Source organism: Typopeltis vanoorti, chromosome 2 (assembly GCF_054136105.1).
Source record: "Typopeltis vanoorti isolate ZY-2024b chromosome 2, IOZ_Tvanoo_1.0, whole genome shotgun sequence".
Classification (NCBI taxonomy): Eukaryota; Metazoa; Arthropoda; class Arachnida; order Uropygi; family Thelyphonidae; genus Typopeltis; species Typopeltis vanoorti.
In genome coordinates, this window is record NC_143550.1 from 18,028,081 (window position 1) to 18,047,065 (window position 18,985).

General features: G+C 36.2%; 1 protein-coding gene across 4 annotated transcripts in view; it reads left to right on the forward strand.

Annotated features, from left to right (window-relative positions):
• LOC150108853 (uncharacterized) overlaps window positions 1-18,985 on the forward strand; it is a 383,408-nt gene that overhangs the window by 127,272 nt on the left and 237,151 nt on the right. The window lies entirely within an intron of this gene.

The window sequence follows — 18,985 nt, forward strand, 5'->3', positions numbered from 1 at the left end:
CGGGATCCTCCATGGAGATACCAGTGGGAACAAAAATGTTTTCAGGAATGCCATTGCCATTCCTTATGTTAGAGGCATTTCTGAAAAAATAGACAGAACACTTCGCAAATACAACATTAAAACCACCTTTAAACCCCCAAATAAGCTAAGACACCTACTCAGTTCCTCTGGAGATCCTCTTCCACACCTAGCTCACCCAGGGGTATACAAAATACACTGCACATGTAACATACCATACATAGGGGAAACAGGGCGAACTATCCCAGTCAGACAAGACGAACACAAACGACACATTAAATACCTCCACTTCGGTAAAACAGGCCTTTCTGACCATGCACTCCAGGCATACCATAGAATTGACTGGAAAAATACCAAGTTCCTACACCGCACCAAAACCCGGTTTGAGAGAAAATTTAAAGAGTCTTGTGAAATGCTCAAACACAGCCCAAATCTCAACAAAAATGATGGCCTCACCATTTCAGGAATGTGGAGGACCCATCTACAACCTATATAATATCCTAAACTAGCATTAGAAAAAATTCCCACTACAGGAAGACAACCTGGTGACCTGGTGAAGTGTTTAGAACATTCAATAGCCACTGAAAGAGATCATTTTGTAACTATCCAGAATATTAATACATGAGGACTCTAGCAGTTTATTGTAGTTGCATTTATCTATTTATAATATATATGTGTGTATATATATATATATATATTTATTTATTTATTTTTTTTAATTTATTTATTTATTTTTTTTTTAATTTATTTATTTATTTTTTTTTTAATTTATTTATTTTTTTATTTTTTTTAATTTATTTATTTATTTTATTTTTTTTAATTTTTTTATTTTATTTTTGTTTTTCTTTTTTATCACTAAAGGTCAGGCTAGAAAAAAGATTTATTAACTACGTAGATTTAGTTTTCTGATATAGAAGGCATGAGCATGTAGCTTGGTTCTGTATACAGTTGTATTCTTCCGATGATGACCTCGATATAGAGGTCAAAACGTCAAGTTTTATTTTGTTTGTAATTAATAAAATAATCTGTTCAACACGTGTGTTTTTGAGTCCCTAAATCTACAAATATGAGTGCTGATCACCATGTAACCCTAAAAGAAAGAATCTTATATAAATAGTTTCTTGACTGGGACTGCTCTTCTGACATGCTTCTTGAAAAACCATGGCTTGGATATTACATGGGAATCTTGAATAGGAGAGGGAGAATAAAGATCTTCAATTCCAACATGGGTAACTGCTAAATTAAATTATAATAGACAAGAAATAATATACTCTTGTTTTAATCCCTTACCCAAATGTGAGCAAGTTTGCATGTGAATATTTTCACAACTGGATTATTTGTATGAGGTTGTTGACTACATATCAATTGCCTTAGTGTCTCATAATGCTTAGCACGTTTTTTTTTTTTTATCTGACCCACACATGAAAGGGGTCAGATAGTAAAAAAGGAGGAATTTGACTTTTTAAAAAAAAAAACAGCTGTGGGTTATATACTTTGGGAAGGCAGAATGAACATTTCCTCCAAAGCCACAAGAACATTAGTTCTTATGGTTTTGGAGGAAAGTAAACGAATAGAAAGAGTCTAGAAAACAGAGTCTAGAAAACATGTTTTTAAAGTTAAATATAGTGTGGCTTTTTGTCACAAATTGTGCTGCAATTGTGCATCGGTTAGAAACAAGTGTCCTTCAGTGGTATTATTGTTTAGAACTGTGTTGTATATATTGTGTTTTCACTGCCGTTTGTTTCACTATATCAACGTGTAAAGATGGCATCCAACAAGAAACGTACGTCAGCGGCGCGCAGGACTTCTACTACTACACGAAAGGCTGGCTCAGCGCTAGATTTTTCGCAATGGATGCGTTGCGGAAACTGCTATATGTATGCACCGAAAAATGTGAAGGATCTGTGGTCGGTCTGGCAAAATGAGAAGAACAAAAATGTCGACGTTTGTGAGAAGTGTCGGGATAGGCTGGAGCGTTTAGGAATGGTAGCTGACATCGGGACCGTAGCGGAAGAACTTCGGCGGGAGTTTATGAAAATGAAAAATGACCTTCATCTTCTTCATGAGGAAGTGGAAGTGATCGGTAAGGAGATACTGGAAGTTAAAGCTGAGTTTAATGTGTTAAACAGAGAAATTAGGACTATAGAGATTACTTTAGCTGAAGTAACTAGAACAGGATTACATATGGGTGAGTCTTTGGTGAATGATTCAGTAATAAATAGTATGGGAGTGATTGGGAGTCAACATAATAAAACCACAAGTGGCCTAGAAGAAATGAGATGTAGTGAGAGTGGGGGGGTAAGTAATAGAGAGTTGAGTAATGAAGCTGGGAGAGTCATGCTGAATAGTGTAGAGAATGAGTCCATGAGTGTGGACTTGAATGAAGTTAAGAGTGGTAAAATATATGGTGATTCTATGATTAAGGGTGTGGAGAGTGGTATGCATGAGGAGTGCTTGGCTGATGGGACAATAGAAAGAGTGGCTTTAGCAATAAAGAGAGGGCATGAAGCAGACAAGATGATAGTTATGGTGGGTACGAATGACCTGAGAGGTAGTATAAATCGGGTAGGAAAAGATTTAAGAACATTATTAGATATTGTGAAGAGGAAAAGTGTCAATGGGAGAATAGTGTGTGTGCTGCCTCGTTTTGACAATTACGAGTTAAGTAGACGAGCAATGATAATGAATGATATGATTGCAAGAATGTGCAGAAAAAGAGGTCTGGAGTTTGTTGATGTTTGGAGTGTGTTTGAAGGAAAAAGGCAGTTGTATGCTAGAGATGGACTGCATCTTAACATGGAAGGACATAAGCGATTGAAGAAGTTATTGTTTTCTGAACAGGTTGAAGTTATTGGGCAGGGAAACTAATATTGAAAAGATTGAGTGTAAGAGAGAGAAACTTTAGCACTGATTGTGTATTTATTGATCCTTATAGGCTGAATAAATTGCAGAAGAGAGGGGATAAAAATCGGCATAGGACTACGGTAGTTAGTGACTTATATATCAGTTCTAAAGCCGGTACAAGATCTAGAGGGAATCTGCAATTTTTGTATACCAATGCTAGAAGCATTCGAAATAAGAGAGAAGAATTTTTGGCATTAGTCAGTGAAATCTTACCAAAAGTTGTAGGCATTAGTGAAACTTGGCTGTCAGCAGAAGATGTGGTCACTGGAATTGAATGTGATGGGTACAGTATTTTCAGGGAGGATAGAGAAGATAGAACAGGAGGAGGAGTACTGTTGATGATAGCTGATGTGTTGCAGCCAAAGAAAGTAGTATATCATGATGATAGACATGTAAATGAGAGTTCATTTGAGGCAGTCTGGTGCGAAATAGTGACCAACGCAACCAAATATACAGTTGGATGCTGCTATAGGCCAGGGAGTACTGGGGGAGATATTGAATTCATGCATCAGCAACTTAGTGCAATGAGTGAAGGCTTGGTGATTATTATGGGGGATTTTAATTACGGTGATATCAATTGGAAGGAGGAAATATCACGTAGCAAAAAGGAAATGGAATTCATACATCTTCTACGAGATAATTACTTGAAACAGCACGTAACTGAAGGGACACGTGGTGTGAGAGTGTTGGACCTGGTTATTGGTTCAGAGGTTATATGCATAAGTAAGGTGTCCTCGTTACCTCCAGTTGGTGAAAGCGATCATGTGGTATTGACTTGGGAGGTTGCAAAATCTGTGGATTTTTCTATTAAGAAGGGGTATGTACGGAACTACAGGTTAGGCAATTATAACAAGCTTCGGAGTGAGCTTGCAGCCATCCCATGGCAGAACATATTGCAAGGGAAAGATGTTAGCAGTGCTTGGGATAAAATCAGCGGGTATCTGAGGAAAGCAATATCAGATTGTGTCCCCATGGTTAGGAGGTCAAACAAGGCAGGCATTAGATGGATGAGCAGTAGTATCAAGCTTGAACTGCAAAAAAAGAAAATGTTATGGAGAATTTACAAGGAGAAAGGCGATCAGGACACCCATGAGCAGTACAAGGCTCAAGCTAGGAAGGTTACCAGCATAGTAAGAAAAGCTAAATCAGATTATGAGAAGACCTTAGCCAAAGAGATCAAGGGTAATCCCAAAGAGTTCTTCCGCTATGTGGCAAGTAAGAGGAAGAATGACTTCGGAAGGATAACCTTAGTGGGTGCTGATGGTATTGAGGTGACAAAATCAGATGTAATAGTCGAGTTACTGAGTGATCACTTTTCAAAAGTCTATCACCCAAGTGAGGATATCTCTATACCTACAGCAATACCTAATGTGAGAATTGAAGCTAAAGAATCAGATGTATTAAATATATTGCAAAACTTAAATGCAAGCACTGCGGTAGGCGAATATCAGCTCGGGTGTTGCGTGAATGTGCAAATGAATTGTCAACCCCTCTCACCTGGATATTTAACTTAAGTTTGAACTCTGGTATGGTCCCTAGGGAGTGGAAGTTAGGCAAAGTGGTTCCTTTGCATAAGGGTGGCTCTAAAACTGCAGTATTGAATTACAGACCAATCACCATCTCAGGAGTAGTGGTAAAAGTATTGGAAAAGTTGGTTAAAGACAAAATTCAAGAATGGGTGGATCAGGATATGATACTCTATAGAGGCCAACATGGTTTTGTTAAAGGTAGATCCTGCCTTAGCAATCTATTAACTATTCATAATAGAATAACATCTGAGTTGGACAAAGGAACTGGCTACACAGTAGTACTTCTGGATTTTGCTAAGGCTTTTGACAGGATACCCCATAGAACACTGTTATGCAAATTGGAGCAGATGGGAATGGATTCTAAATTGGTGATATGGATAGGAGAATGGCTCAGGGAGAGACACCAGAAGATGGTGTATGGAGGAGCCGAGTCCAGAATGAGGCAGGTGACCAGTGGTGTGCCTCAGGGCTCTGTGCTTGGGCCAATGTTGTTTAATTTGTATATAAATGATATAGGAAACGGCTTAAAGGGAGATATTCAGTTGTTTGCTGATGATGCAAAGTTGTGTAGTGCAATAAAAAATCAAGCTGATGTTGAAAGTTTGCAGGAGGATTTGAATGGGCTGGTAAAATGGGCAAAGGAAAATGGATGTCAGTTCAATGTGGAAAAGTGTAAAGTCATGCATTTTGGGATTAAAAGATTACCAGCTGTGTACTACATCGATGGAAAGGTACTCCAAGAGATTGATGAGGCTAGGGACTTAGGGGTATTGGTAGATAGGGAGATGAAGTTCAGAGGACACATTGCTAAGGTGTCCAAGATTGCACATAGGATTACTTGGTTGTTGAGGAACACACTGACATCCAGAGATAAAGAGGATATTATTCCCCTTTATAAAGCATTGATACTTCCACATTTGGATTACTGTGCTCAGGTCTGGTCACCTGGATTCCTTGGAGATGAGGAGGCCGTGGAGAGGGTTCAGAGAAGAGTGACCAAGTTGGTGAGTGATATAAAAAATGCTCCCTACATTGATAGATTGAGAGCTTGTGGATTGCAGAGATTGGTTGATAGGCGAAGAAGAGGGGATATGATAGAAACATTCAAATTACTAAAAGGTTTTTATAGGATTGATGCAGGGGAAATGTTTCAGCTGTGTGATAGTGATGGAAGAACAAGAGGTCATCTCTGGAAATTAAAGAAGAGTGTGGTTAACAAAGGTGTCAGAACAAGGTTTTTTGCCTGGAGGGTGGTGAATGAGTGGAATTCATTGCCTGACTTAGTTGTGAGCTCTTCGTCTGTAAATGAATTCAAGAAGAGATATGACAGATATTGTTTTGCTAGTTTGGGTCTCCCGCGATGAGTCTACTGATTCCATGGAGATACCCGTAATAATAATAATAATAGCATAAGATGGAAAGTGAACAACATCTATGAAAGAATGAGACTGAAGTGGATCTGTGAGAGAGATGGAGCATTAATTAACTGGATTTCCCTTTGTTATTTAGCATCAAGAAATCTTAGAGAGGATTTTAGTGCATCATCCCAAATATCTGAACAATATTCCATGGGTGGGCATATTTGGTATTTGTATAGTTAGCAGCTAGAGGTGTGAAGTAGTATCTTGAGTGGAAAAGTACACAGCTTTCGGTGGCTGCTGTTGCTGTGGTTGAGATATATTTGTGCAAGGAAAGTTGGAGGTGTAGGTCAGTCCAAGAAGGAAAATCTGATCGCATGCTGTACATGTGTGTCTTTTTGGACATGTACATGGGAATAGTCACTACCGTGATTGTTTTCAATGTTTATTGAGGTCTCATCAGCAGGTGCAGAACTCAGGAAGATACTGAGGTTAAATCAATGCAGAAGTCATTTTTTTTACATGCAGGCAGTAATAATATGGTGAAACAGATGTTTCAACATATTATTAAAATACTCAGGATCAGAGACAGTTGTAGAAAATTTTTATGCTTGGCTACAAAGTAAAGTATAATATCCAAGAATAGATCATTTCTGTGACAAGATCACCACAGGTATCTGGATCTGCAGAATAGAAACAGTAGTGAGACCATGGAAAGGAGGAGTGAAAGTCTCTAAGATGTCTCCACTTGGCATTGTAGTGCCAAAGGACATGAAATTTAGGGGAGGGCATTCCACTAGAGATGAAACATGGATGAGATTATGATCTGAATAGCCACAAAAAATGGCTATTCAGAACATAATCTAAGAAATAATAATAAAAAAATAACTCTGAATGCAGACAAGGGCAGTGCTACTGTCATTTTGAACTACACAGATAATAATAATAAAAAAGACAATCTTTCTTAAAGACCAATCCACCTATCACCTATACACAGATTACATCCATCCATAGACTGCTAAAAAATGTTATTTCCTGGCCAGCAGATGTGACCAACAAACTAAAATCCTGCAATAACAGACTCCCTTCCTGTATTTATGGACTTCTAAAAATTCGTAAAGAGGATGTACCTATTTATTCCCAATTGTAGGTGGTATAGACTCACCCCACCTACAAACTAGTTAAACATTTACCCAAAGTGCTTTCCTGTACTACTGGCAATACCTCATCACATATCAAAAAACTCAGCCCATTTTAAGTCCAGTATACAAGACCTCATGCTCCCCAACTTGGACTTAATGGTCAGTTTCAATGTCTCCTCCTTATTCACAAATGTCCCACTTGGAATAAGTGAAACATTTGAAAGTTTATTTTTCATTTGGTTAGAGTATAATAAATTTAGTTTAATCCTTTATTCAAGTGTGAGCAAACAAAGTTTGCGCCTGAAAGTATCTTCAGGACTGGGGTAAGGTGGTACAACACCAGGGCAACTCGTTGCAACGAGTTGCCCTGGTGTTGTACCACCTTACCCCAGTCCTGAAGACACTTTCAGGTGCAAACTTTGTTTGCTCACACTTTAATAAAAGATTAAACTAAATTTATTATGGCTGAATGAAGATGATATACTAACAAATGGAAGGATACAGTATTTTATGTGAGGAAAGAAAGGACAAGAAGATAGGGAGAGCAAGCACTCTTTTTCGAGTTCTTGAGAGATAACTATCTCAGGCAGCACATATAGGCTAGGATCGAGAGTTTTAGATCTGATCATCTCATCAGAGGATGTAATTTTGAGTGGGGTTTCTCAATTTCCTCCAGTTGGTGAGCGTGATCATGAAGTGATCACCTGGGTTGTGGCTAGCCATATACAGACTTTTGTGAGGAAGGGATATATGTGGAATTATAAGGCTGGTGATTATGAAAAGCTTAGGAGACAGCTTGGAGCTCTAACATGGAACAAGGAGTTGAGTGGTAAGGAAATAAATACTGCATGGGAACTGACAAAGAAAAACATGAGTATCAATGTGCGAATGTATTCTGAAGGCCAAGAGGCTGAATAAGGTGGTAAAATGCATGAATATGGAACTTAAGCATGAAATCTGGAAAAAGAACGTACTTTGGATGAAGTACAAGATGAATAATGGTAATAATGTTGCCTGAAGAGTATAAAGAACAATCCAGGAAAATGACTCAGCTAGTAAGGAAAACAAAAGTGTAGAGTATGATGAATGTTTTTTCGACCACTAAATATTACATAAGATGACATACAAATTGGGTTTAATAGGTCAGAAATTTGATACAAAAACTGTTAGCTTACTAGTTTTGCCACTCTAACTGGTGGCTTCGCCTGGGCAAGAAAACTCAACACATAACACCTTAACAAACGAAAACGAGCTAAAGTTTCAAATTAATACATAACCAAAGGATGAAAAAAATATATCAAATTCATGGGAACCATTACATAAACCCATGGAGCATGTATGTTATTCATGACTTACTTTTCACGGTATTAACAACACCACACAATTTTATCAAAGAGATGCTTTATTAACTGCTAATATTTCACTGATTTTCAACTCAGCATCAACAGAGCACAACACACTTATGCATGCAACAGTGAGTGAGTGAAACTACAATTGCAATGGACAAAAGATCTAAAGTCCTATTTTTGGCACCTTCTAACAAACAAAAAAAAAAGGCTATGCAGGAGTTTCTCTTAGGATAACAGTCTCCCAAATTTTTGGCAAATTAATGCAACCATATTTGTTAAGGTTGGGAGAATTCTTCAAAGCCATTGCTGACTCAAAAAATAATCTTACAGATCTATAACGACTCCTGAAAAGCGCATTCATTTTTCTCCATCTAATCCTGTGTGAAGGAGTGTCCAAAGCGTGGTCTGCCAGTCCCAACTTGCCATAGTAATAGTAGCGAATATATTTTTCATGTTCTTCCAGGCAGATGTTAACTGATCTTCCTGTTTGGCCTATTATGGGCACAGTCACAAGGAACTTCTTACACTCTTGGGTGTGCTAAAGGGTGAAGTTTATCCTTAGGCGAGCAGATCAGAGTTGCCAGCTTGACATGAGGTTTGAAAGTGGTGCGAAGACCATGTTTCATCAATACTTTGGCTATCTTTTCTGATGTACTTCTGATATAGGGAATAGAAATGGTCATGTTGTATTCTTGTGTATTAGGAGAGGGCAGAGTAATGGGCCTATGCAGTATTTTATCTATTTTGTAGGGATTATAGCCGTTGGCTAAAAACATATGGCGCAGATATTGGAGTTCTGTGGTCAGAGCTGTATCATTAGAACAAATGGCTCTGGCTCTAAGTGTTTTTAAAATGCCATACTGTTGGACTGGATGATGATGTGATTGTATGTAGGTATCTTCCTGTGTGTGTAGGCTATTCTGTAAATAGAAAAAGATAGTGATCCATCTGAAAGGCAGGTGACTAATGTGTCAAGAAATGGTAAACAGTTATTTGATTCTTTTTCTACTGTGAATGGATTTTGGGATGTTGGCTGTATTTGGCCTGAATCCAGCTTGTTCTTCCCCAAGCTTTTCTTCCACAATTCTCAACCTTTTCTCGAGTATATTTGCATACAGTGCTTTTTTTCCAGGAAAAAAGGTGCCGGTACTCACCATGAGGATGTTATAACAGCTCCTTCCACACTTTTAACATATCCTCCGATATACCCTCGTTGTCTCGCTTTGTTGGCATGCTTTGTGCGCTGCACTCTCCTTATGATTGAAAATCTTTTTTCTTAATGACATTAACTGTTGTGTGCAAGACTCTCCAAAATGACTGATTTTACCATTTGACCACTCTGCTGAAATTTTCGTTCCCATGTTTATCAATGACAAGACTTCCGACATCACAACACGCTTTGCAGTCCAACATTTTATTCTTGACATACAGCTACTCTTTTCTCTCGCAGAAGTCATTTTTCTGCAAAAATGTCCAACATTTGGGCCAATCATTATCAGAAGCTGCTTCCTTTTGATCACGTGGATCTTCATCTTGGTTTCGTGATCCTCTTCAAGTGTATTTTCGGTGCTAGTTTTCTGTTTTACATGATCACAAGTAGATTCAACAATTTCTGCTTCTTCAACCTTACTTTTTTTCTCATTGGCATAAAGTAACTACTTATTTTACTCATTTTGAACAATGATTGCACTGATTTAACTTAGATTAATTCAAAACTCACGTGAATACCTGCCTGTTGCAGAGTGAATATAGAATTGATAAACCAATATTGGAAGCAATCGGAAGTGAACACAACTTCCTGTTTCCATTTACGTACCAACCTATGAAACAGGAAAGCGGGGTACCAACTTATGAGTAATCAAAACTGAAAATTCAATTCGTGAACACAGTACCACCTACCGGAATATTTATAATACATTTTGCTGTCAATAAATCGCATATTTCTAAAAACTTAAGAAAAAAGGTGCCGGTATTGCATACCTCCAGAAATAAAAGCACTGCTTGCATATATCTTACCAGGAACACTCAGTAGAGAAATACTTCTGTAAATCTCACCTTCAGTTTTATTTCTCTTTTTTTTATATGAGTGCTATGAGAGCTCTACTCCAATCATCTGGAATTTGTCCCTCTGTCCAGGCCTTCTGAACTATGCAATGTAGCCACTGTAAGACTTTTATACCTCTGTACTTGAGCATTACTGGTAGAATATCATCTACTCCTGCTGCCTTTCCACATTTCATACTTTTGATGGCGTTTTCCACTTCAACTATGGATATGTATTCCTGATTGCATGCCTGGTCAGTGTGTTTTATCGATGCGCTGTCATTACTGCTATTTGATTTAGCAGTTTTTCGAAGTAATTACTCCATACTTCAAGTATATCTTTTTCTCCTGTTTTCATGTGACCTTTTTCATCTCTAATTCCATTTACAGCACTCTTTCCTCCATTTCTGAACTTCTTCAACAATCTTCAGAATATCTTGCCATGTTCTTGATATGTATGTTCAATGTTGTTACCAAAGTCCTCCCATTACTTTTGTTTAGCTAGTTTTACACAGTGTTTAGCTTTCTTACATTTGTCTCTGTATTCTCTAAGAGCACAAGCTGACTTATTTGCCAGGAACTTTTGATATGCTTTCTTCTTTTCCTTCACTGTGTCTTTAACTTCCTGTGTCCATCATGGAGTTCTAATTTTTCTATCCTTGCAGACAACCTCATCACATGCTTCTCTGGCTGATCAATCAGTGTTTTATTCAGGGCTTGCCATTGAATCTCCAATGTTTGGTTCCTATTCTCTAACCCTTTCATTTTTCTTGAATAATATTTGTATATTTTAGTCTACCAAAACCATGCTGGTAACAAAAGAAAAAGGAAAAATACCTGATAAATATTAAGATCAGAGGAAATACTTTAGATCAAGTGGAGAGTTATATATTTTTTGGTCAACTAATTACAGAGAATGGAAAGTGTAAGGAAATATTAAGAAGAATAGAAATTGCTAGATCAACCTTCATTAGCATGATAAGCATTCTGACATCAAGGGAAATTCACTCAAAAACAAGAATTAGGCTGTCCAAATTCTATGTATGGTCAACACTGCTGTATGGAGCAGAAACCTGGACAATATCCAAATATTATGAAAATAAACTATAAAAGCCTTTGAGATGTGGATCCTCAGAAGAATTCTTAGAGTCCCATGGACTGCCAAAAAAACCAATTTAGAAATATTAGAGATGATTGGAGAAGATAGGACTCTGTTGAAAACCATTAAGAAAAGAAAAACCACTTCCCTTGGTCACATACTAAGGCATGATTCCCTACAAAAAACACTTCTAGAAGGAATGATACAAGGAAAAAGAAGAAGAGGAAGACAAAGAACAGATTGGATGGGATATATTAAGGACTGGACCTTTTTGTCCTATGAAGAATGTAAAAGAGAAGCTCAAAACCGTACATGGTGGAAGCTCATGGTAGTCAACCTCCTGGAAGGAGATGACATCTGACAAGATTTTAGTCTACAGTTCACATTTGAGAGCTGCACAACTTTTATTTGCTTTAAAACTTTCTTACATGTTCTTCTTTTCAATATGAAATTCAATTTTATCCTGCTCAAGACTAAATGGTGATCACTTCCAATTTCAAATTCTCTGTACACTCTGGTGTCCTGCACCAGGGAGAACACATCACTATCAACAATAACATAGTCAGTGAGACTTTTTTTAATTCCTTGCCTCTTCTCTCGATGTGAATTTGTGCACATTTTTATGTTGAGACATTGTGTTAGTAATAACTAGTCCATGTCCTGAGCAGAAATCCAACAGGTATTTGTCATTATTATTAGCTTTTACTCTTTTCTCCAAATTTTCCCAATATATTTTTGTATGTGTGACAATGATTTCCTACTCTGCTATTTAGATCCCCAACAAGACCAGTTTTTGCCTTTTTTGTTTCAGTCATCCCTATTATGTCGATCTGGTACTTATCCAATTCCTCAGCTAGTTCCATTTCTTTGTCATTCAGGTTTCTTATGTTGGCAGTACTGATCTTGAACTCTGGGGATGTTGAGTTGGGGTGGGTTTTAGGATTTGTTCCAGTGGCTGACTTTTCGCTGTTTGCCCTGGTTCCCTGGCAAAAAAAATGGGGACCTTGTTTAACCAGACAACACCCCAGCCAGCATGGAATTATGTCATGTTGTACCATTATTTTTTTATTTTGGGGTGCTTAAGGGTCAAAACTATATAACTGAGAGAAGACCTCCACATAGCCTTTAAAGGAATGTAGGGAACTGATCAGGGTTTCTGACCTAATGTCCAATCCTCACCTTCTTGTTGTGCATCCTGTTAGGTATCTATCCTGGATGCTGAGCAAACGAGAATGGGCTAGCAATTTGGGATTTAGCTAGCCAAATTGTATTCTTATTGGCTTAAACCAAAATAAAAATAAATGTACTATGTCATATGCTAAAAATATTCATAAAAATAGTAGAGAATTTTGTATGGTTGCCTAGACATTATCACTCGCATTGATGTTTAGAGTAGAAAACATGTCTGGATATAAAAATTAATTTATTTATTTATCTATTAAATTATTAGATGTATTTATTAACCTCTATATACCTTTGGAAATGTGGTTTGCATCCATAGTGCTAAGCTGCCCAAGGAAAGATCATTCTAAGTTCCATTCTAGTCACTGAGCAAAGGAACTTTTTCCATGCCTTTTTCTGACCATTTCCAGAGTCAGTATGTGGACAAGAAGTGTTTTTTTCTTCTAAGACCCAGATTTTTCATCCCTTAAACTCAAGAAATCGACTATAGAAGTCTCACTATTTAAGACAATAATATATAGTATTAAGGATCACAAGATGGCAAAATCTTCCTGGATGCCAGTTAAAATCACTGATAATCTTGAGCGAGCTATTCTATGAATGGCCAAATGTGGAGACTAGCTGTCCACTAGTCTTCACATAGTTAGGACTAAATGCCTGGCCTGCTCCTTTGGAGAATAAAAGCTTTTGATGGATTTTTATTTATTAGACCAGTATTTCATGTTAGTCACCAAAGCCATCTTCGTCGACACATGAAATATGCTAAGCACAATGCTTGCTGGCACACCAGCAGGAAAGGTAAATACAGACTGATTGTCTTCATTTTACCACTCTTTGGCTGGTTACGTGATACTATTAGGAACCTGTGGGAAACTGTAGATATAGTCATTAACACAGCAGTAAACACTGGGCTCATTACAGGGATGAGAAAGTAAACAGTTTAACAGGAAGAATTTAATAAATCAAATATACAATAAAAATTATACTATTTGCTTAAAAATGGCTTATACAGTACATATACATAATCAAATTCCTGATTTGTACCCTCAGAGGGTGTATGGAATATTATGATAGTTCGACATGAAAAAGTTACATCATAACTAACTTCCTTTCAACAATTTTTCTCCATATTAATCTTATCTGTCAAGATGAACGTTATCAGATCTTATATTTATGTCTCTTAAGGCACTTCTTACTATATCAACCTACATACTCTTTCTCTGGGTCTTTTTCCTGCCACTCTATCCAAAAAACACCTTTTGCACCATTTCATTTAAGTGACCATACCACCTGATGAACTGGCAAATATTCAAAATAGCATTAATGAAGCATCTAAAAATATGCTTTTATAATTAAAAAGGAAAAAGAATAAACCTTGGATAAATGAAAAAATCTTAAGGTTGATGGAACCAAGAAAAAAAAGTTAAAGAACAAACCAGAATATAAAAGCATGAATAAAGAAAAAAAAAAGAATGCTGGAAAGCCAAAAAGGAATGGATTAGGAATAAATGTACAGACAGAAAACATGGAAGCAGAGAAATGCATTAAAAGATCAGAAAAATGACAAACAGGACAAATAAAGTAAATCGCACAAGTGTTATTAGAGATTCAAGAGACCATATTCTAATTGATAAATGAGAAATCATGGAAGGATGGGTTGAATATAAGTAAATTATATGAAGAACAAAGAAATAATACTGCCAAACAGACAGAAGGACATCCATTTTACTTGGTAAAGTTGAAAATGCCATCGGAAAATTAAAACCATATAAAGCACAGGAATAAATAATATCTTGGTAGAATCGTTGAGGGCTCTAGATGAGGATGGACTAAAATTCCTAACATAATTGTGCAATAAGATAAAGAGACCAGATTTCTATCCAAAGATATTAACCAATTTTCATTCTAATTCCCCAAAAAACCAAAAGCTACAAGTTGTGAGGAGTTCAGGACAATTAACCTTATCAGTCAAGTATCAAAAGTTTTTCTCTTATGTTGTTCTTGAAAGAAATAAAAGAAAAATAAATATAGAACTGAATGATACACATAATGGCTTTAAGGAACATGTGGGTACAAGAGAAGTATCAGAACTATCGTAGAAATATATTTAGAAAAACAAAAAAATGTATGTCTCTGTTTCATAGATTACAAAAAGGCATTTGACAATGTTCAATATAAGCAGTTAATTGAAATTCTTTCAAAAATAGTTGTGGATGGAAAAGACATTAGGCTAATAACTAATCTTTGCTGGGAACAGACTGCATCTTTAAGAATAAATGGAGAGAATAAATGGAGAGAAGAATTCCCAGTTCAGAAAGGTGTGAGACAAGGCTGTGTCTTGTCTCTGATTCTTTTTAGCTTATACACAGAAGAAATATTTAATAAAATTAGTAACCTCAAAGGAATCGTGTAGGGAGCAGAAATATTAATAATCTAAGAGATGTGACATGGCCAAACTTAATGATATTAGTGAGTTAGATAATAATATCCAAAGAACATTAGTTTCTGAATTGTATAATATTATATTCAACATTTCGAAAGAATCAGGCAAGAAAGCTTTCCATAACTAAACTAAATCGTATAAAAAAATGTGACCTTAGTAGTAAACACTGTTAATGTTTCACTCCACCGCCTGCAGACAAAATGGATAGTCAGCTTATGTTTCAAACTCACTCAACATGAAATTAATGTTGTAGCTAAGGCAACATAATTTTTCGAAAAAATTCCACATATAGATTTCATGCTGCAAATTGAAAGAAACTTGACTTTCCACCTGCATCACCTAACCAATTATGGTTTGAAGTGACACAGATTTTATGTAATGCAGAGTTACCACTACTAAAGCATCCCAAGATTTGAATTATAAAAGCCTTGCACTCTCTAAAGAACAACTGCAACATTAAGATTTCTAAGGCAGAAAAGGAAATTGCACTGTCATTATGGATGCATCTCAGTATAATCATAAGATCAATATTCTGGTCAGATATTGCTCTATTTATAAACCTGTTATCAGAAATCTCACCAAGACACAAGTGAACAAATTAAATCAGACACCACAAACCTTTTGGATGATGACAGTCAAAAAAGGTTGAAGATTTTCATTTCTTTCTAAGGTATATCGCCATACTCAGGTATGCTGCTAAATAAGAAGACATCCTACAAAGGTATGTCTGAATTATTCCTCCTATATATTCTTCATATCTGTCTATAAAAAACATCAGTAATGCCCTAAAATTTGAGGAAAAAAGCCAATGGCATTAAAAAAGGGTACTCCTAAACAAATATAGGCTAAACAGCCATAAAAATAAAATTTACATAGAGGAGTAACATGGAAATTTTCCCAGATAATAATACCTATGAAGATTTTCATTCTAAAATGCCTAGACTGTATGGTATTCCAAAAATACATGCAGTTGGCATCCCCTTTGCAACCAGCAGCTGGCCGTATTGGCAGTCCTATATATAAATTATCAAATTCTCGTGGATAAATTATCAAGATTTTTATCCAGTCTACTCCAGTAGAATGAAAAAATTGCCTTCCTACACAAAGGATACTACAGATTTCATTGCTGAAGTGAAAAACTCCACCTTTGCGGATCTGATATTATAGTGAACTTGGATTTTTTCCCTCTTTGCCTGTATTCCATTAGATATAACAGTTTCACTTCTTTGTAAGGAATTTCTAGCTGGCATTCTTAAATTATTCCATTTTGGAAGATACTTTTTCTTCTTGATTTAAACTTCACCTTTTTTGCATCTCCAATATGCCAATGCTGACAGTCTGCCCATAATTTTCTTGATCATCCAACTGGTCTCTTTTGTATTTAGTTTCCAGTTTCTTACTCTTTTAATTATTCTTTTGTGTCCATTCTATTAACATGTTGATTCCATTCCAGTCTTCTTTTTTTAATCCATGCATTTATGGATTTATTGCTCATTTAATTATTCTTTTTGTGTCCATCATATTAACATGTTGATTCCATTCCTGTCTTCTCTTTTTTATCCATGCATTTATGGGTTGTAATTGACATTCTTCATACATCTTTACCACACCACCAAATTTTGTTTTATTAACTATCTTCTTAATGTTTTCATTTCACAATGTATTTATCTGTTGTATTTTTAATGTTTCTATTCTTGTTTTGGGCTACTGATTTATATATTCTTACTTTTGTTTATTTTGTTCGATCTTTATTTTTCCATATAGTTGAATTTAAACATGCTGATATTTTACTAACCTTCAGGAATTGTTCTACTTTTTCCCATGTTATATTTTCACTGTTCAGTTATTCCTAGGTGTTTAAATTTCCTGGGCAAGGAAATCTATACAAGCAGGTAGAAAGTTGTGCTATAGGCTTCCTCTTCTATCATATTATTTCATGCAACACTTGGAGGAACATCTCTTCACTATGATCATCTCTCAGTGGTCACATACAAATGCAAAATTAGACAGTTTCTTTGACAAAATCAACAGCCCTTTCCTAAGAATTAAAAATCGTGGATAGCATTCTCATCGTTTCAGTTTACAAGAAGCCTACATTTACTGAAAGGTACATTCTTCAGGACTGTATGCACCACCCTTCATTAAAAATTGGCATAGTCAAGACTCTTGTCTACAGGGCACATCATCTGTTCCTCAAGGACACACTCAAACAAGAATTACAAACTACACACACACACCAGGAATTGAATTAGAAACTTCACAGAAATCAGTGGTTTCTGTGTAGGCTTGTGACTGCCAGTACCGATCCTCTTCAATTACCTGCATTTAGTTTGGTGAGATATGGATTGGGAACAGCCTTCATTAAATGCTTCTGTCAATTGCTGCATACAGGAAATTCTGTTTGATTGTACAAGCCTTATCAGATGATGGTGATCTCATTCCTGACAGACTGTCTTAGGACCACAGTTACACCTCTTAGTCAAGCAATGTGGGTTATTTTTCCACTGGATATCTCAGCTTTTGAGAAACCAGTTAGGACTGCTGTTTTCATCCAGCCAGATAAGCAAGCACAATAAGCCCTTTATCGAACTCCTAAAGATCCTTTGTTTTTCTCCTTGTGTTCAATGATATTGATTATTGACCAGTAGCATTCTTATATAGTTGCCTAACATGCAGTGACACACATGAACAAGTATTTGCACATACACTGCATAAGTGATGTTTGCGTACATCTACATAAAGGTATCTAATTCAGTGACTGTTATTTCTACAAAAAAACACTAATCTCTAACTGTATTTTCCATCCAAAGTAAAACACATCTAGTCAGTTATTTTCCTGCCAATAGCCCATCATCAGATACTGAGTGACTCTCCATTCCTTACTTTTAAAAGGAATCTTAGATACATTTCAAGAGTCTTAACAAAAATTGAATTTCAGACAACTTTCAAACCAATAAACAAGATTTCCTCAATCCTACCTTCCACACTTGGCTTACTCAGATTGTACTATCCATGTTCATACAATCTCTCCTATTTTGGCCAGACTGGTTGTATTGTAGACATCTGATCAGAACATATGGAATACATCTGTTTCCTCCAGGCTGAGAAATCTGGTCTTGCAGAACATTGTCTACTAGTCACGGGATCCTATGAGACCAAACAAAAATTCTTTACACGAGTTATTTCAAATTCGAAAGACTCTTCAAAGAATCTTATGAAGATCTGCAGAATCTACCCAATTTAAATTGGAATGACAGTCTAAAATTTTCCAAATTCTGAGAAATAGTAACTATTGACTCTCTCATCAATAATCTTCTTTTCAAAGTGCAATATGTATCTGTCATGAATACACAAGGATTTTTTTTATGACGTGCATGCATATTTTATATAATTCTATATACAGATATTTCCAAGTTTACGTATATGAATAATAGTTTTTCTTGTATATGTTCACTAGTGTTGACCTCCTGCAATGAGTCATACACTAGTGAACACAGTATCATATCACTCCTTAAAATCATCCACGGTTTCACATTCATCACTCTTTCTCTTTTTGAAATTTGTACATACAAATATCTTAACTTAATGTTAAAGGTTGAAAGTTTTTTCCACTTGGTTATACTATAAATCAAAGATACCAAGAAATGATGAGTGAAGAAACTTTCAACATCTGTCTGTGATCCAGAGTAATGTAATAATAAGGCATAACACCTATTCACTGTTTGTATATGGAATATATACAAAATATGTATATTACTTCGGCCTTGGTATTTCTTCTGGGTCTGGCTCCCACTGATGAAACCTCAATAGAGGTTGAAACTGGTCTGGGTAGTGGTCCTTTTCATAATGCATAGCATTATACACACCCAAAAGGATGTGTGCTTTGCATGATAGGATACTAAGGCAATTGATGTGAAG